This window comes from Gracilinanus agilis, chromosome 5, assembly GCF_016433145.1.
Source record: "Gracilinanus agilis isolate LMUSP501 chromosome 5, AgileGrace, whole genome shotgun sequence".
Taxonomy (NCBI): Eukaryota; Metazoa; Chordata; class Mammalia; order Didelphimorphia; family Didelphidae; genus Gracilinanus; species Gracilinanus agilis.
This window is the reverse complement of record NC_058134.1, coordinates 312,345,250-312,364,761: the sequence shown is the minus strand read 5'-3', so window position 1 is coordinate 312,364,761 and position 19,512 is coordinate 312,345,250. Positions and strand designations below refer to the sequence as shown.

Here is a 19,512-nt window from a genome sequence, read left to right as displayed (position 1 = left end):
GTATATAACATATAATATAGTAAAATAAAGTATTATTATATATACATGTATATTTTTTCTATCTACGTGATCTAGTTTATGTCTTTTATATCTAATGATTTTACTGCAATTTTAAAATTTTGGTTCATTTAGTTATCTTGTGTGGGCTCAGGCTTCCTCAGCCCTTCCCCAGTCGTCTCCCCACATGGCCAACAATTTCCACCCCACCAGAACCTTGAACTCTGCCCTTTGGTCATTCCCTGCCTTCCCCACATCTGTTTCCCCAATGGGTCTCTGCCTGGAAGGCCTCTAGTCTTTCCCCCTTCCCGCTCTTATTTCTCAATTCCCCTATTAGAATGGAAGCTCCTGGAAGGCTGGGGCCAGCTTGCTTATATTTGAATCTGAATACATTTCAAATAGGCCTAACAAGAGTAGGCACAAGGGTTGTTGGGAGGATCTGAGGACAAAATAATCGTCCAAGACAGACCAACCTAGAAATCCAGATGGCTTGACTGTACAAGCATAACTGATATCATGTTCCCTCTCGAGTAAGGGGTGGGAAAGGAGAGAGAGAGGAAGAGAATTTGGATCACAAACTGTCAGAAAACAAAGGGTATGAATTGTTTCTACACGTAATTGGGAAAGAATACGATGGGGGAAATCGGGGTAAAATGCTTAGCACGACATCAGCTATGTGGGAAGTTATTGTTCTAGCTAACGCTCTAAAAGTTATACTTGTTGTCGATGTTGCTGTCCAGTCGTGTTGGATTCTTCTACTCTGTGACCCTGTGGACCACACAGCCCACGAGGTTTTCTTGGCAAAAATACTGGGATGGTTGGCCATTCCCCGTGACTTGTCCTGGGTCCCATGGCTGGTGAGTGTCTGAGGTGTTGTGAGGAAGATTAGATCAGTTAGCAATTAAGAATGAAGGTGTAGGGGGCAGCTGGGTAGCTCAGTGGAGTGAGAGTCAGGCCTAGAGACAGGAGGTTCTAGGTTCAAACCCAGCCTCAGACACTTCCCAGCTGTGTGACCCTGGGCAAGTCACTTGACCCCCATTGCCCACCCTTACCACTCTTCCACCTATAAGTCAATACACAGAAGTTAAGGGTTTAAAATAAAAAAATAAATTAAAAAAAAAAAACTAAAAAAAAAAAAAAAGAATGAAGGTGTATCTAGCAGGAAGGAGCTGGAGCTGGGAATTCCAAGATGGAACGAAGGAGCAGGAAGAAGTGACTTGTGCTCTGAGAGGGACTCCATTAGGGGTTAGCACAAACTGTGGTTCGCCCTGGGAGATCACAGAGTAAAGGACACCGCCTGCACCCTGATTTTCCCTGGGATCCTGTGTGTTGGTGGCATCTAGCAAAGAGGACAAGATCTACAGTGCAGAACCAAGGGAAGAGGAGAAGTTTGGGATCTGGTGGACAGTGTCTCAAGCACACCCTCTCAACTTGGTACCCGAGACCACCTTGGCTCTTGGCATCCCGAGATCATCGGTGGATCGCAGTGAGAACCCCAAAGCCACATCAGCCCTTAGCTGTGCCGCTCAAGCCTGGCAGAGCCAGGTCGGAGGCAGCACCCAGAGACTCCATTACTGCCCTGCCTGCATAGATCTTTAGATTAGAGTAGGAAAATCCTCCCCTTTCCCTGTGGGTTTTGTCATTAGGTTTTAAGGTTTTAGTAGAGAAATCCCTTTCCCACCTTTTAGTTAAACATAATTAAAGCTGTTTACGCCTTTACCTAGTCTGTTGGTTTCCAAAGGCTCTGGCCTAGAGGTGAGCTGCCCACAGTTGGCCAGCAGCCATTTTTGTCAGTTAGGAGCAGCTCAGCTGTGAATCCCTGGTGTATCCTGGTCCGTCTCTCCTACACCTCCGCGTGTGTACCCACAACTATTCCATTTATTGTATCATCCCTGGAGTCTCCATTACCTTATTATTTATTATCATGTCTACAGAGGCCACTCGGGTCTTTCTGACTGTCCACTGGGTCACTTGGCTGCCTAAAAATATATTACAATAACTCACATTCGTATAGTGCTTTAACGTTTGCAAAACACCTTTCAAGTATTATTTTGTTTAATCCTCACAGCCATCCTGGGAAGCAGCTACTAGTATTCCTGTTTTACAGATGAAGAAACTGAGCCTGGGAAGGGTTACGTTAGTTGGTCAGTTAGCATTTATTAAGTACCTACTATGTGCCAGGCACTGTGCTAAGTAAGTGCTGGGGATATGAGGAAGGTGGAAGACAGTCCCTGCTCTCGGGGAGTTCACAGTCAGATGGGAGAGACCTTGCAAACCACGATGTACAATCCAGCTCTGTACAGAATAAATCTGAATTCATTAGATGAGATTTTATGGGAAATGTTGAGGAAGCCCAGAAAGGCAAGAGAGAGAGTTTACTGATTTTAGTTTTTTTCATTTCCAATTTTTTATTTCAGCATTTTCCCCTGCTTACAGGATTCATTCTCTCCCTCCCCCCAAAGCCGAGAAACAATTGCACTGGGTTATGCGTGTGTTATGTGAAAAATATGGAGGCGCCAGCGATGTTCCAATAGAATCCAAATGGTTGCGGGGACCCACGCTGGGTTGTAGGAGAGACGGACCAGGATGGGGAGAGCAGAGCGCACAGCTAGGCTGCTGATAACGGACAAGAATGTCACCAACTGTCACCAGCTCACCGCTAGGCCAGAGTCTTAGAAACCAGCAGGCAAGGGAAAAGGTTTTAACAGGTTTAATTATGTTCAACTAAAAGGTGGGAAAGGGGAGTCTACACTAAAACCTAAAGGGCAAAACCACCGGGCAAGGGGAGGACTTGACTTCTCTAATTCTAATTGACCTGGGCCAGGCTGGGCATAAAGGAGCAGTTCTGGAGACTCTGCGGGGCTGCTTCAAACCTGGTTCCAGCCAGGCTTGACCAGCACAGCTAAGGGCTGTGGGTGACTTTGGGGTTTTCACGGTAATCCACAGATGATCTCAGGATGCCAAAAGCCAAGGCGGTCCAAAGTACCCGAGTAGAGGGAGTGAGCTTGAGATGCTGCCCACCAGATCCCAAACTCCTCCTCCACCGGGTGCAGCTCTGCAGGTCTTGTCCCCTTGCTAGATGCCACCACTGAGGATCCAGGGAGTCAGGGTGCAGGTCTGAGATCTCCCAGGGCTAGCAACAGTTTTTGCCAACCACTAATGGAGTCCCTCTCAGGGCACGAGCAACTTCCTGCTCCTTCATTCCATCTTGGAATGCTCCAGCTCCAGCCCTTCCTGCTAGGTCAACCTTAATAATTACTAACTAATCTTCCTCATAACAGTTATCACTCAATACCCATTTCAATATTATTCATTTTTGTAATAATCTTTTAAAACCAAACCCCCCATTCATACACCCATATAAACAAGGGATAAATCAAATGTTTTCTTCAGCGTTTCTGCTCCCACGGTTCTTTCTCTCATGGTGGAGAGCATCCTTCTCCTAAGTCCCTACAGATCGTCCTGGATTATTGCATTGCTGTTAGTAGCAGAGTCGATTATATAGGATCGTCCCAGGATGTTTCAGTCGCTGTGTACCATGTTCTCCTGGTTCTGCTTATTTCATCCCACATCAGTTCTAGATCATGTGAAAATCAAACAGTTTATCGTCCCTTGTTGCACAATAGTATTCCATCAGCAGCATATACCACAGTTTGTTCAGCCATTCCCCAATTGAAGGACATACCCTCCTTTTCCAGTTTGTTGCCACCACAAAAAGCGCGGCTATAAATATTTTCGTACAAGTCTGTTTATCTATGATCTCTTTGGGGTACAAACCCAGCAATGGTATGGCTGGATCAAAGGGCAGGCATTCTTTTATAGCCCTTTGAGCATGATTCCAAATTGCCAGCTAGAATGGCTGGATCAGTTCACAGCTCCACCAGCAATGCATTAATGTCCCAACTTTGCCACATCCCCTCCAGCATTCATTACTTTCCTTTACTGTCATATTGACCGTTCTGCTAGGTTTGAGCAAGAGAGAGAGAGTTTAGAAGGGAGAGAATTACAGACATGGTGGACAGCCAGTGAAAAGAGGCAGAGATTGGGGATGGAGTGTCTTGCTGGAGGGAGAGCAAGGAAGCTGGTGACCCTGGATCATGAAGTGCCTCAGGGGATGGGGAATACAGTGTAAGTATACTAACTAGAAAGGTAGGAGGAGAGGTTCTGAAGGGCTTCCCCCCATCCATTCAAAGGTTCTTTTTTATTTTCCCAATTGCAGGTAATAGTTTTCAACATGCATTTTCTAAAATTATAAGATTCAAACTGTCTCCCTTCCTCTCTTCCCTCCCTCCTTTCACCCCCCTGGAAGATGGGAAGCAATTTGTCACAATTTGTACCACTTCCATATTGGTCACTGTTGTAAGAGCACACTCACCCAAAACCAAAACCCCGAAATAAAATCGTAGACACACCGATGGGAAAGACAGCTCCAAGGCTCTTTCTCTGGAGGCAGAGATCATGCCCTCTGAGTTGTCCCAGATCACTGCATTGCCCAGAGGAGGGAGTCTTTCACAGTGGATCATTCCACAATATTGCCATCACTGTGTACAATGCTCTCCTGGCTCTGCCCATCTCACCCTGCATCCTTCCATGTAGGTTGTTCAGCTTTTCCTGAAATCATCCAGTTCATTATTCCTTATAGCATCACCATCACATTCCACAACTTGTTCAGCCATGCTCCAAGTCGGGGACAGCCCCTCAATGGCCAATTCTTTGCCTCCACAAAAAGAGCAGCTCGAAATATATGTGTACAGGCCGGTCCTTACCTCCTTGGGGTACAGCCCCAGTAGTGGTATTACAGGATCAAAGGGTATGCAGGGTTTTATGGCCCTTTGGGCATAGTTCCAAATTGCCCTCCAGATGGGTCACATCAGTTAGGAAGGGCTTTAAAAGCTAAACAGGATTTTCTTTTTGATCCACTGAGTGATAAGGAGCCATTGGGATAGACTGAATTACCTAATCCCCCAGGCCCTGGGGAACATCTCCAGTTGGCATGGCAGACTTAAAAAAAATATATGACTTTTGAACTTGACAAATATTAGCAACCACAAAGAAAAAAAGTAGATTGTAAATGAAACAACCAATTTCCAACATGCACAGTTTGTTCCTTACTTTCTGTAAAATATACAACAGACTCAACCTGTTAGTTCTAAAGTTGTCTCAATTGATGTTTTCCCTCTCGCTCCTTAAGTTCTTTCCCCTTTGGGGCTAACCTCTTTGAAGGGCTCACATTCAGTTTGTCCTTGCCTTCCAAGGGAGACGGATGGTCCAGAACACTGGAAGGATACCGATCGGGAGGATAGAAAATCTTAAATCCTCTAGATTGTTAACATTTTTTCATTCTTTATTTTTATCTTTATTTTTAAATTATTTAATTTAATTTTTGTTTTGAGTTTAAAAATTTTTCCCTTCCTTCAAAGCCTCTCCCAAACATTGAGAAAGCAGGCAATATGATGCCCATGAGACATGTGAAATCATGTAAAATAAAATTAAAAAAAAAAAAAACATGCTTCAACCTGTACTCAAGAGTTGATCAGGGTTCTCTTCAGTGGTGAATAATATTTTTCATCCTGAGTCCTTTGGAATTGTCTTGGATCTTGGTCTTGACCACCTTGTTTTATGAAACCCTCCCTCCAGTGAGTCACACAAGGTAGGATTTATAGGTTTCTCCTAGACTGAACAATAAGCCTTCAAGCACCCAATGATCCCACCCTAAATAGGATTAGCCCATATAATCTAACCTTAAGTACCCTCTTCTCTTAGAAGTTTCTCCCATTGTATCTAGACCTCTCCCAGGGAGCCCATCCCCTGGCTGGAATCCTCCTTCCTTAGCCTCCAAGTAAGCCAATCAGTTGTCCTTCATTTCCTTTTACTCCCCCAAAGGGTATGTAGGACCCCAAGTTCTTTGGTTCCAAGGAAAATCCCATGATGGAAATTCTCGTTGCTGGTACATTTCCCCAGAGACTCAGAGCAAACAAAATGGAGGCAGGTATAAGTAGCCGTACAGGATGGAGTCTGTTTTTTTGTTTTTTTGTTTTTTTTTTTCATAAATATAGAACTTTAATTCCTATTTTGTTTTGCTTAGACTTTGGAAAAAAAAGTGTCACAGTTCAAACTTTCATTTGGATCCTTGTAATAATTGTGTAAATACATATTTACAAAAGGAAAATATGACAGAAAAACAAGCACAATGAAGCAACTTCAGTCTTCTTACTACGTCACATCAATTCTATTTTTCTTAATTGAACATGAAAAATTTGTGTGTACATCTCCAAGACTATATGCCACGTTGTGCTGACACACATAGTAAGATTCTTTTTTAATAAACACAAAGAATAGTAATTCAAATTGTCATTATTTTCACATATACAATCAGTCCATTTCAAAAATTCCTTCAGAAAAACATCTTGATCCAATAGGACTGAGTTTTAAAAAATTCAAGTACGGTCCACTGTTTCTGTACATTTATGTGCATTTCCCCTCAAAATGACCAATTGGGAGTCATTTAATCTTCATCATTCATGGCCAACAAGCAAATCATATTTCGTGTCACGTGATGTAAGTGCCATCTTTGTAGTACTTCATGGATTCCATCTGTTTTGTCTTAGCCAGGACATCATGAAATCCTGTGCTTAGCCCACACATGTGTTGAAAGAAAGCTTCTTTTTCCACCTGGACTGTCAAATTGTTTACTCCAGCATCTTTAAGCACTCCTGTTACCTATTGTACAATTCGCTGTTCTAGTACATCTGACATCGCCTGTATGTGAATTGTTCCAGCCACAATATTGGCAGAATGACGCCAAAAATGAGGGTCTCTGTAGGATATTAAACCTTCAATTTTCGGAATCTTCTCTAAGGCAACGTTTATCTCTTTTTCATTTTCTGGTGGCAACCTCAGAAGTAGTACTTGACAGGCATCTTTAATCAATGGAATAACACTGAGAAAAATTAATACAGCAATAAAAAGAGAGCAGAGAGGATCAGCAAAGAACCATCCAAACTGTTCTATGAGAATTGTGGATACAATCACCCCAATACTGCCGAGCGTGTCTGCCAAAATATGTAAAAATACCCCTCTCATGTTAGCATTCGTGCCTCCTCCTGAAGATCCATGGGAGTGTCCATGGCCGTGACTGTGCCCATGGTCACTGTGAGAATGATTATGTCCACGACTGTGTCCATGATGTGAATGGCCATGATCATGTGAGTGACGCGCTTGAGAACCTCCATGGACATGGCCATGGGCATGGCTAAAGGCACACACACCAATAAGGTTTACCATCAGTCCTCCAATGGAGACAGGCGCTAACATGTATGTGTCTAATTCTGGAGGATCTATCAATCTAACCACTGACTCCACAAACAAGAAAAAAGCTATTACCATTAGAAAAAGGCCACTAATGAAACCAGATAGAATTTCTATTCTGCCATACCCATAGGAGAAAACGCGGGCTGCTTTCCACCTCCTTACTAGGGCTGCAAAAAGTCCCATAACTAAAGCAGAACAATCAAAGAGCATATGAAATCCATCTGATATTAGACCTAGGCCATTGGTCAGTACTGCACAGAATAATTCCACAAAGGTAAAAACCAAATTCAGGCACAAGAAGTAAAAGATGTGTCTAGAATCGCCCTCTTCGAGTATGTGTGCTCAGTGATTCTTTAATAAAGCTAGGGACTGGCTGAGAGCTGTGGGGTAAAGCATCACCCATGAAGTTAGACACAGGAGTTCCTCCAGGAGAAGAGCCAACGAGAGTAGCCTTCTGTCCTCTCTCAGAGGGAGAGGCTAGGATGTTAGCAGACAAAATGCAGAATACAGCTCGCGCTACCACTCCTCCAGAAAGGACACGCTCGGTGCTCTCCTGATGTGCTGCTTTATTCATTGCTCCAAGTTGACCAGTTATTGGATGGGTCCAACCATTTCCAAAAAGCAGAGCACTAATGCAAATAAGAAAAGATCCATAGCGGGCACTCTTGGAAACTTCCATTTTGACTGAACAGGTCGAATCCACATAAAAATCCAAGACCACGACAAAAAAGATAACTGTTGTGAAAGGCATGATGAGAGAGGACCAAGGTTCTACCTTACTCCCAGTTGTCACAGAAAGGCTGACAGCCCACGGGCACAAAAGAAGCCCAGACACAAGACGTTGAGCTCCACCCACATCCAAAGAGAGCTTTCTGGAAGCTGTATAAAACCAGCCTCACAACATAAGGCCAACACGAGCACTAATACTCCACCCTTGGGATCTGCAGCACCTAAGAAAGCGATGACTGTGTAAAGCATGGGGGTCAGAGCACCGTCATGATGTCCTTCTGGGTGTTCAGCAATTTTAGCCATAAGATCATCATTATCAAAAAACAATAAACAGATCACAGCAATAATGAAAAAAGCAGCTCGGCTTGTCTTTGCTGGTCCTCCTCCAGAACTAGTGAACAAAACGGTGAATGGTGAGATGACAACACTATCACTGTGTTCAAAGAGCAGCAAAGTCCTTAATGGTCCACAGAGAGTGAGCCCAAAACCATAAAAGGGAAACGATGCATCCAGCAACAGCATGTTTAAATATTTTGATCCACTCGTGTTTTGTAATAGTTTTCCCAGAGGAAAACTACTTTCAAGAGATCGTATGATTCAAAAAGTCCCAAAGCCTTTAGAAACTTAGTGAAACATAGCAATATAATATATTTAGTGAATCGAGCGCTGGGCACGTCCACGGGCCCGAGGCTCCCACCACCGGAGCGCGTGGCTGCTGTACTTCTCCTCCATTCCGGCGGGTCTCACCGGCCCCGCCGCGGCCTCTCCTCATCTCCCGCTCTTTCACTCGTCCATGGCAGCGGGCCTCTAGCCTCGCTGGAGACGCAGGCCCTTTCCACGCGTGTCCCCAGAGCCCGGCCTCACTAGGCCGCGAGCGGAGGTTCGGGATTCAGTTCTGGCTCCAGCTCCGGTTCAAGCTCCCACTGAGGAAGCCTGGAGTCTGTGTTTTTAAGGCAGAATCTGATTGATCTTTCTGATTCTCACATTAAGCTAACTGCATTTTGTACAAGATCTTCATGTTTATCTCATCAATGAAAGCGTCTCCCTTGTCCTTTCTTATAGCACAGTTAGATTCCATCATAATCATATATCACAATTTGGTTAGCTATTTCCCAATGGATGGGCATCCCTTCAATTTCTGATCCTTTGCCACCACAAAAAGAGCAGCTATAAAGATTTTTGTTCATACAGCCCAGGAGTCGGCAATCTTTTTGGCCGTGAGAGCCATAAACGCCACATTTTTTAAAATGTCATTTCCTGAGAGCCGCCCAGTGCTCACAGCGCGGCTCCTGTGACAGCGCCTGGAAAAAATGGGCTTTATGGCTCCTGCAGACCCCTGACATTGGTCCTTCTCCTTTTTCTTGGATCTCTTTGGAATACACACCTATTAGTGGTATTGCTAGGTCAAAAGTTATGCAGTTCACAGCTCTTTGGACATAGTTCCAAATTGTTCTGTAGAATGGTTGAAGCAGTTCACAGCTCTGTCAACACTAATTAATAGTGATTTAGAGAATTTTTCATTGCTTATCAATAGCTTTGATATCTTCTTAACAACTGCCTGTTTATATCCATTGACCAATTGTCAAGTGGGGGATGGCTTCTAATTCTTTAAAGTTATCTTTTTATTTCATTAAATATTTCCCAATTATATAAATAATTTTTTAACACTAAAAACATTTAACATTCCAAATTCTTTGCCTTCCTCATTCCCTCCTATAATAGTTGTCATTTAAAAAGTTGATCATTGGGGGACTTCCTGGTTAAGATGGCGGCAGAGTAAAAAGCAGCTGCTTAACCTCTCCTAACCGAAACATATAGGACTCCTCAAGGGGACATAAAAACAAATCCAGAAGAATGAAGGGACCCCACAACAGGGCACAGTGTTGAAGGTATGTGGGTTCGGGGCATTTCCATGCTATAAAGGGGTGAAACAGCTCTCACTAAATCGCGAGCTGAGCAACTGGTCTAAAACAAACCACAGGTTTAAAAGGTAATAGTGTAAGAAGAAGAGGTAGAACTAGGAGAGGATACCAAAATGTTGGCGAATACACAACTGATAATTATAACTCTGAATGTGAATGGGATGAACTCACCCATAAAACAGAAGCAAATAGCAGAGTGGATTAGAAACCAAAATCCTACCATATGTTCTCTAAAAGAAACACATATGAGGCAGGTGGACATACACAAGTTTAAGGTTCAGGGTTTGAGGAAAATCTTTTGGTCTTCAAATGAGAAAAAGAAGGCAGGAGTGGCGATCATGATTTCTGACAAAGCCAAAGTAAAAATAAATATGATTAAAAAAGATAGGGAAGGTCATTACATCCTAATAAAAGGCAGTATAGACAATGAGGAAATAACAGTGCTCAATAGGTATGCACCAAATGGCATAGCAACCAAATTCCTAAAGGAGAAACTGGCAGAGCTCAAGAAGGAAATAGATAGTAAAACCATATTAGTGGGAGATCTAAATATTCCTCTTTCAGATCTAGATAAATCAAACCAAAAAATAAATAAGAAAGAGGTAAGAGAGGTGAATGAAGTCCTAGAAAAATTAGATTTAATAGATATGTGGAGAAAAATAAATAGGGACAAAAAGGAATACACCTTCTTTTCAGCTGCACATGGTACATTCACAAAGATTGACCATGTAATAGGGCACAGAAACATTGCAAACAAATGCAAAAGAGCAGAAATAATAAATGTAACCTTCTCAGATCATAATGCAATAAAAATAATAATTAGTAAGGGCACCTGGACAGGTAAATCAAAAACTAATTGGAAATTAAATAATATGATTCTCCAAAACCAGTTAGTCAAAGAAGAAATCATAGAAACAATCAACAATTTCATTGAAGAAAATGACAATGATGAGACATCCTACCAAACTATGTGGGATGTGGCCAAGGCAGTACTCGGAGGGAAATTTATAACCTTGAGTGCATATATTAACAAATTAGGGAGGGAAGAGATTAATGAATTGGGCATGCAACTTAAAAAAACTTGAAAGTGAGCAAATTAAAAATCCCCAGATGAAAACTAAATTAGAAATACTAAAAATCAAGGGAGAAATTAATAAAATCGAAAGTAAAAGAACTATTGAATTAATAAATAAGACTAGAAGCTGGTATTTTGAGAAAACAGATAAAATAGACAAAGTAATGGTCAATCTAATAACAAAAAGGAAAGAAGAAAACCAAATTGACAGTATCAAAGATGAAAAGGGAGACCTCACCTCCAATGAAGAGGAAATTAAGGCAATCATTAAAAACTATTTTGCCCAATTATATGGCAATAAATATAACAATCTAGGTGATATGGATGAATATTTATAAAAATATAAATTGCCTAGATTAACAGCAGAAGAAATAGAATACCTAAATAATCCCATATCAGAAAAAGAAATTGAACAAGCCATCAAAGAAGTCCTTAAGAAAAAAATCGCCAGGCCCTGATGGATTCACAAGTGAATTCTATCAGACATTCAAAGAGCAACTAATCCCAATACTATACAAATTATTTGATATAATAAGAAAAGAAGGAGTCCTACCAAACTCCTTTTATGACACAAATATGGTACTGATTCCAAAGCCAGGGAGATCAAAAACAGAGAAAGAAAACTACAGACCAATTTCCCTAATGAACATAGATGCAAAAATCTTAAATAGAATACTAGCAAAGAGACTCCAGCAAGTGATCAAAAGGATCATCCACCATGATCAGGTGGGATTTATACCAGGAATGCAAGGATGGTTCAACATTAGGAAAACCATCCACATAATTGACCATATCAACAAGCTAACAAACAAAAATCAATGATTATCTCAATAGATGCTGAAAAAGCCTTTGACAAAATGCAGCATCCATTCCTATTGAAAACACTGGAAAGTATAGGAATAGAAGGACCTTTCCTAAAAACAATAAATAGTATATACCTAAAACCATCAACAAGCATCATATGCAATGGGGAAAAATTAGAAGCCTTCCCAATAAGATCAGGAGTGAAACAAGGATGCCCATTATTGCCTCTATTATTTAACATTGTACTAGAAACACTAGCAGTAGCAATTAGAGAAGAAAAAGAAATTGAAGGTATCAAAATAGGCAATGAGGAGACTAAGCTATCACTCTTTGCAGATGATATGATGGTCTACTTAAAAAATCCTAGAGAATCAACTAAGAAGCTTGTAGAAATAATCAACAACTTTAGCAAAGTTGCAGGATACAAAATAAATGCACATAAATCATCAGCATTTCTATATATTTCCAACACATCACAGCAGCAAGAGGTAGAGAGAGAAACACCATTTAAAATTACCGTGGATAATATAAAATACTTAGGAATCTATCTACCAAAACAAACACAGCAATTATACGAAAACAACTACAAAACACTTTCCAAACAATTAAAATTAGATCTAAACAATTGGAAAAACATTGATTGCTCATGGGTAGGATGAGCTAACATAATAAAAATGACCATTCTACCCAAATTAATTTACCTATTTAGCGCCATACCTATCAAACTACCAAAAGACTTTTTCACTGAATTAGAAAAAACTATAACAAAGTTCATTTGGAAAAACAAAAGATCAAGAATATCAAGGGAAATAATGAAAAAAAAATGTGAAGGAAGGGCGCCTAACAGTACCAGATATTAAACTGTACTATAAAGCAGCAGTCATCAAAACAAATATGGTACTGGCTAAGAGACAGAAGGGAGGATCAGTGGAATAGACTTGGGGTAAGTGATGTCAGCAAGACAATGTATGATAAAGCCAAAGAGCCCAACTTTTGGGACAAAAATCCACTATTTGACAAAAACTGCTGGGAAATTTGGAAAACAATATGGGAGAGATTAGGTTTAGATCAACGTCTCACACCCTACACCAAGATAAATTCAGAATGGGTGAACGACTTGAATATAAAGAGGGAAACTATAAAAAAAATAAATGAACACAGAATAGTATACTTGTCAGATCTATGGGAAAGGAAAGATTTTAAAACCAAGCAAGAGTTAGAGAGAATTACAAAATGTAAAATAAATAATTTTGATTATATTAAATTAAAAAGCTTTTGTACAAACAAAAACAATGCAACCAAAATCAGAAGGGAAACAATAAATTGGGAAAAAATCTTTATAACAAAAAACTCTGACAGGGGTTTAATTACTGAAATATACAAGGAGATAAATCAATTGTATAAAAAAATCGAGCCATTCCCCAATTGATAAATGGGCAAGGGCCATGAATAGGCAATTTTCACATAAAGAATTCAAAAGTATCAATAAGCACATGAGAAAGTGTTCTAAATCTCTAATAATTAGAGAAATGCAAATCAAAACAACTCTGAGGTATCACCTCACACCTAGCAGATTGGCTAAAATGAAAGAAGGGGTGAGCAATGAATGCTGGAGGGGATGTGGCAAAATTGGGACATTAATGCATTGCTGGTGGAGTTGTGAACTGATCCAACCATTCTGGATGGCAATTTGGAACTATGCTCAAAGGGCTATAAAAGAATGCCTGCCCTTTGATCCAGCCATACCACTGTTGGGTTTGTACCCCAAAGAGATCATAAACAGACATGTACAAAAATATTTATACCCACGCTTTTTGAGGTGGCAAAAAACTGGAAAATGAGGGGATGTCCTTCAATTGGGGAATGGCTGAACAAACTGTGGTATATGCTGGTGATGGAATACTATTGTGCTCAAAGGAATAATAAACTGGAGAAGTTCCATGTGAACTGGAAATTCCTCCAGGAACTGATGCAGAGTGAAAGGAGCAGAGCCCGAAAAACATTGTACACAGAGACCAATACACTGGGGTAAAATCGAACATAATGGACTTCTGTACCAGCAGCAATGCAATGACCCAGGACAATTCTGAGGGATTTATGGTAAAGACGCTACCCACATTCAGAGGAAGAACTGCAGGAGTGGAAACACAGAAGAAAAGCAGCTGCTTGAACACATGGGTTAAGGTGGACATGATTGGGGATGGGACTCGAAACTACCTCACCAATGCAACTACCAACAATTTGGAAATAGGTCTTGATCAATGACACATGTTAAAACCAGTGGAAATGCACATCGGCCATGGGGGGAGGGGGAAGTCGGGGGATGAAGGGGAAAGTAAGAGCATGAATCATGTAACCATGTTAACTTTTCTAAAAAATAAAAATCATTAAATGAAAAAAAAAATAAAGTTGATCATTGTACAATTTTGATATCTCTGTGTACCATGTTCTGGTTATCTTCACTTCACATTGCATCAGTCCAGAGAAGTCTTTCCAGTTTTTTCTATAGTCGTTTTGTTCATCATTTCTTATGGCATAATAATTTTCTATTACAATCATATTCTTTACAGACATTATATTTAAATATATATACTGAACAATTTTTCAACCATTTCCCAATGGATGGGCATCTCTTCAAGTTCTAATTCTTTGCTACCACAAAAAGCACAGCTACAAATATTTTTGCACCCCCCAAAAAGGGGTTCTTTTCTCCTTTCTTTGATCTCTTTGAGATACAGTCCTAGTAGCAGTATTTTATTGGGTCATAGGTAGGGTATGCATAGTTTCGTTTTGTTTCAAACCCTTACTATATTTTGGTTTCCAGGCAGAAGAGCTAGGCGGTGGAGGTTTGGTGACTTGCCCAGGGCTGGTCAAGTGTTTGAGGCTGGATTTGAACCTAGGACCTCCTGTCTCTAGGCCTGGCTTTCAGTGCACTGAGCCATCTATCTGCTTCCAGTATGCATAGTTTTCTAGCCCATTGGACATAGTTCCAAATTGTTCTTCAGAATGGTTGGCTCAGTCCACAACTCCACCAACAGTGTATCAGTGTCCCAGTTATTCCATATCCCCTCCAAGATCTATCATTTCCCTTTTGTTGTCATATTAGCCAATCTGACAGGTATAAGGAGGTAACTTAGGAGTTGTTTTAATTTACATTTCTATAATTAGCAGTGATTTGGAGCCTTTTATCACATAACATCTGAAAAATTGCCTGTTCATATCCTTTAACCATTTATCAACTGGAGAACGACTGGTATTCTTATATATTTGACTCATTGCTCTACGTATTTGAGAAAGAGGCCTTTATTAGAGAAACCTGAAATTTTTTTCACTCTTATGATTACAGTGTATTACCCTTCATCCTGCTTTCTCCTTGTTTATCCTCCTCTCTCTTATCCTGTCCATCCTCAGATGTGGTTCATCCTTCTCTCTGCCTTCTTTTATCCCTTTAAAGAAGATAGATTTCAATACTCAACTGAGTGTGTATCTTTGAGCCAAATCCGATGACAGTAAGGTTCAAGCTGTCCCCTACTCACTTCCCCCATCTGCCCCACCACTGTAAAAGCTCTTTTGTGTCTCTTTTATGTGATAATTCACCCCCTTTCCCAGTGCATTCCCCTCTTTCTTAATTTTATTTTTTTAGATATCATCCCATCATATTCAACTCCTATCCTTACTCTTTGTCTAAGGTTTTTTAGAAACCCTTACTTTGTGTCTTGGTGTTGATTCTAAGGCAGAAGAACAGCAAGGGCTAGGCAAATGGGGTTAAGTGACTTGTCCAGGGTGACATAGGAAAAGTGTCTTAGGTCAAATTTGAACCCAGGACTCCCTACTGCAGGTCTAAATCTCTATCTACCGTGCTGCCTCACTGCCCCTGTATTCTCTTTGTGATTGTCCCAATAATGATAAAGTTGTTAGGTGTTACTAGTATCCTTTTCCTATGGAGGGATATAAACTGTTTAGCCTAATTGAATCCCTTATGATTTCTCCTTCCTGCTTCCCCTTTTATGTTTCTCTTAAGTCTAGTATTTGAGAGTCAAATTTTTTTTTTTTCATCTCTGTTTTTTCATCAGGAATGCTTGAAAAGCCTTTATTTCATTGAACCCTTCCCCTGGTGTGATAGTATAATTTATTCTTCTGGTTCCGATGACTCTGAATCAGGTCATAGAAGTCTTTCCACGGCTTTGGAAGAATTTTCGCCCTAATTTCTTATGGCAAAATAGGTTTTCATCACATCCATGTTCCACGCGCAATTCCACAATTCTTCAGTTGATGGGTATTTCCTTGGCTCTTGTTTTTTCTTCTTCTTGTCAGAAGAAGATTTTCTATCACTGTTTTTGTTCACAAAGGATCTTTTTCTCTGATCCCTTGGGTATAGGCCCAGCTGGGTCAAAGGGCACACACTGTTCAGTAACTTCTTGTGTATAATTCCAAATTGTTTCCCAGAATGGCTGAATCAATTCAGTTTCGTCAAGAGTCCATCAATGTGGCTATTTTTCCACCCAACATGCATCATTTTCATTTTTTGGTCATCTTTGACACTCTTATAAGTGTGAGGCAGAATCTCAGAACTGTTTTTTGTTCGTTTCTCTAGTCAGTAGTCCTCTGAAGACTTTTTTTCAGAGAGCTATAGATAGCTTGTGAGGCTTCCCTAGGGAGCTGTTTGTTGATATCCTCGGCTCATTTATCAGTTAAGAAATGGCTCTTTTTCTTACAAATTTGAGTCCGTTTTTTATATACTCTGAGCATGAGACCTTTAGCAGAGAAACTTGCTGCAAAGATTGTTTCCTTTTTCATCTCAGCTTAGTAGGTCTATTTATGTGAATGCTTAAATTTTACTTAATCCGTTAATCCATCTTCTCTTATTCCAAGTTTGCTCATGAACTTTTCTTTTCTCCATAGATTTGACAGGGACTTTCCCCACATTTCTTGAATTTATGATGGTGCCCTTTAACCCTAGATCTCATATCATTTGGAAATCCTTCAAGATCCCATTTGTAGAGTAGTTGGCTAGTGCCTGGCACGGGGTAGACGCCCTATAAAGACTTATTCCCGTCCCCTGATGGGAATCTGCTCAAGTGAGTTTCAATGGATTTGGAGTTGCCTCATTAGAACTCTGTAAGTCCACCATCGTGTCATTTGCAGAAAGTGGTCGTTGGGTTTCTTCTTACCTGTAGTCGTCCTTCGCTTTATTCTTCTCGTCGTCATGTTGTCGCTGGCCTTCCGGGGACGAGGCCCTACAGAGGTGCCCATCGTGGCCCACGGCCAGGTCCTCTTCCTGAATTGTCGGGGAGGGATTTGAGTTTATTTCCTTTACAAACAACGGTGACTCTTGGTTATGTACACACACTCGGAGAAGCGCATCCATGCGGATGCTTCCTAGCAGTGCAGAAATGGATGTTTATTTTCTCGAGTTTCTTTCTGTCTTGATTTAATCAGGATGGTGAGTGATCTTCCCCCCTTACTATGGATAATTAAGTTCATAGTTTGTCTCATATTACAAGCAATCCTGGGGCAGGTAGCTAGCACGGTGGCTAGAAGGCTGGATCTCCCCGGCTTCAAGTGTGGCCTCAGCTCCGTCCTAGCCGCCTGAGCCTGGGCGAATCACTCAACCCTAATCGCTCTGCCTTTGCTGCGATTCTGGCTCAGAAGAACACGTAAGTAAACACCTTGGCACACAGATGTTTGGGTTTTAATTCTCGAGTCTCTACATGTAGCAGCATTACAAAAGGCATTGGGGAGAAACCTTCTGCTGTTTTTGCAAACAATCTTTCTCGAGTCTGGAATGAATTGGTCTTGGAATCCTCGACGGAACCCTCGCCGGAATCCTCGATGGAATCCTCGACGGAATCCTCGATGGAATCCTTGATGGAATCCTCGACGGAATTCTCGATGGAATCCTCGACGGAATTCTCGATGGAATCCTCGACGGAATCCGGGCGACATTTCTTCTGGTCCTCAAGCTTCTCTCCTTTGGAAACTCACTTATGGCTTGTTCGGGTTCTTCCTCTCCAAGTGGGCTGCTTAGATTCTCTAGTCCTCTTCCTACTCATTGCCTAGTAGGGATTTTTGTATTTTTGGAACTATTCATTTATTTCATTGAAGTTTGCTGGCATGCGGCTGGATAAAACTGTCTTTTAGTAACAACCTGCACTCTTCCTCATTTGCTGTAGCTTCTTTTTGATTCCTCATCCTGGTAATGGCTTTGCTCCCTTTCTGAAGCAATGAAGAATAGAAGTGGGAAGAGAGCAGAAAGAGAGGATTCAGAGAGGGACCCATTGGAAGGGAAACAGAGAGTGAGGACAGTGGACCAAGAAGAAATGAAGGACTTAAGGAGACAACAAGAATTCTTCAAACAACATCCGAAGAAGGAGAACATGGAAGAAAACAGATCAAGGAGAAAGAACTTAGGAATCGCAGGATCGCCCAAACTCACAAAGAAAAAAGAACTCGGATAGCGCATTTCTAGAACCACTGACATGGGCACTGTGCAGAGACGGCAGAGACCCTGCACCCCTTGAATCGGGCGGGCTGTGAGCAGGGGCATTCCCTTCCCCCTGCCTGCCCTCGTGATCCCCGAGGCGAGGACCGCAAGGACAGTTGTCCTTGGAATGCCTTTAAGTTGTGGTAGACAAAGAGATACACGTCCTGGATATCATCAAGTTGTATCTCAGACATCCACCTGTCCCCTAAACTATGAGGGTCACCCCTGTGTCTCCAGGCAGACCCCGATCAGATGACCAAACCCCTCACCGAATACCTGAGTTTTTCCCACTCTAGAATCACATCCCCATCATAACACGGTTGTAAAAGTAGATAATCCCCAGGATTGAGGGTCTGGGGGGGGGAAGCCTCCCAGGGCTGCTCCCCTCATGCTGTCTTGCTGGCCATTGATCCTATCTTACTAATAAATCTTTCTTTTTACTTTCAAGCTAAGCTTGGAGTCCTCTCATTCTTGAGAAAGGTTTCCTTCCCAAACCAGGGGGTTCACCATTTGCACCCCCATTAACACCACACCATGAAGCTGCCTAGACATATTAGAACAAGAGGCAATGTGAAAACAGAAACTCAAGAATGAAAAACTCTCAGCGATGTCACTGCCAGAAATCAGAACTTCTAGTTAAAGAAAAAAAACCCAAAACTTATAGAAATAGCCTGGAAGAAAGAATTCAAAAAGGGTCAGTCAGGATCAAGACTTAGGAATGATCAGTCCATTTACTTATTTATCTACTCGTCTATCTATCTATCTATCTATCTATCTATCTATCTATCTATCTATCTATCTATCTATCTATCTGTCTGTCTATCTGTTTGTTATTTATTTAATAGCCCCGTCCCTTCCCTCTTGGAATCAATGCAGTGCTTTGGTTCCAAGGAAGAGAGGTAAGGGCTCCACGGTAGGGGTTAGGAGACTTGCCCAGGGTCATTTTAAAGAAAGAAAGAGGGCATGGAATGAGATGTTCCAAAAGACAAAAGATCTACAAGCCATAATAACAGTCTGTTTGTTTTTCTCTGAGTTGAAGAGATTTCTACACTGAACTCTGCGTTTGGCTCTTCTGGCTGGTTTAGGTAAAACTGAATTTCAAGTAACTCAAGCACTCTCCCCGTGCATGTTTGCGGAGTTCTGCTCACACACTCCAATGATATCTTAACACGCCATCCTCCCCCCCCACT

The 19,512-nt window shown here is 41.4% G+C and overlaps 1 protein-coding gene and 1 pseudogene across 1 annotated transcript in view; both read right to left on the bottom strand.

Moving 5' to 3' along the window:
* The window catches only part of SINHCAF (SIN3-HDAC complex associated factor), a 112,146-nt gene that overhangs the window by 35,172 nt on the left and 57,462 nt on the right, over positions 1-19,512 (bottom strand). The window lies entirely within an intron of this gene.
* Positions 6,547-8,769, bottom strand: LOC123250307 (annotated as a pseudogene).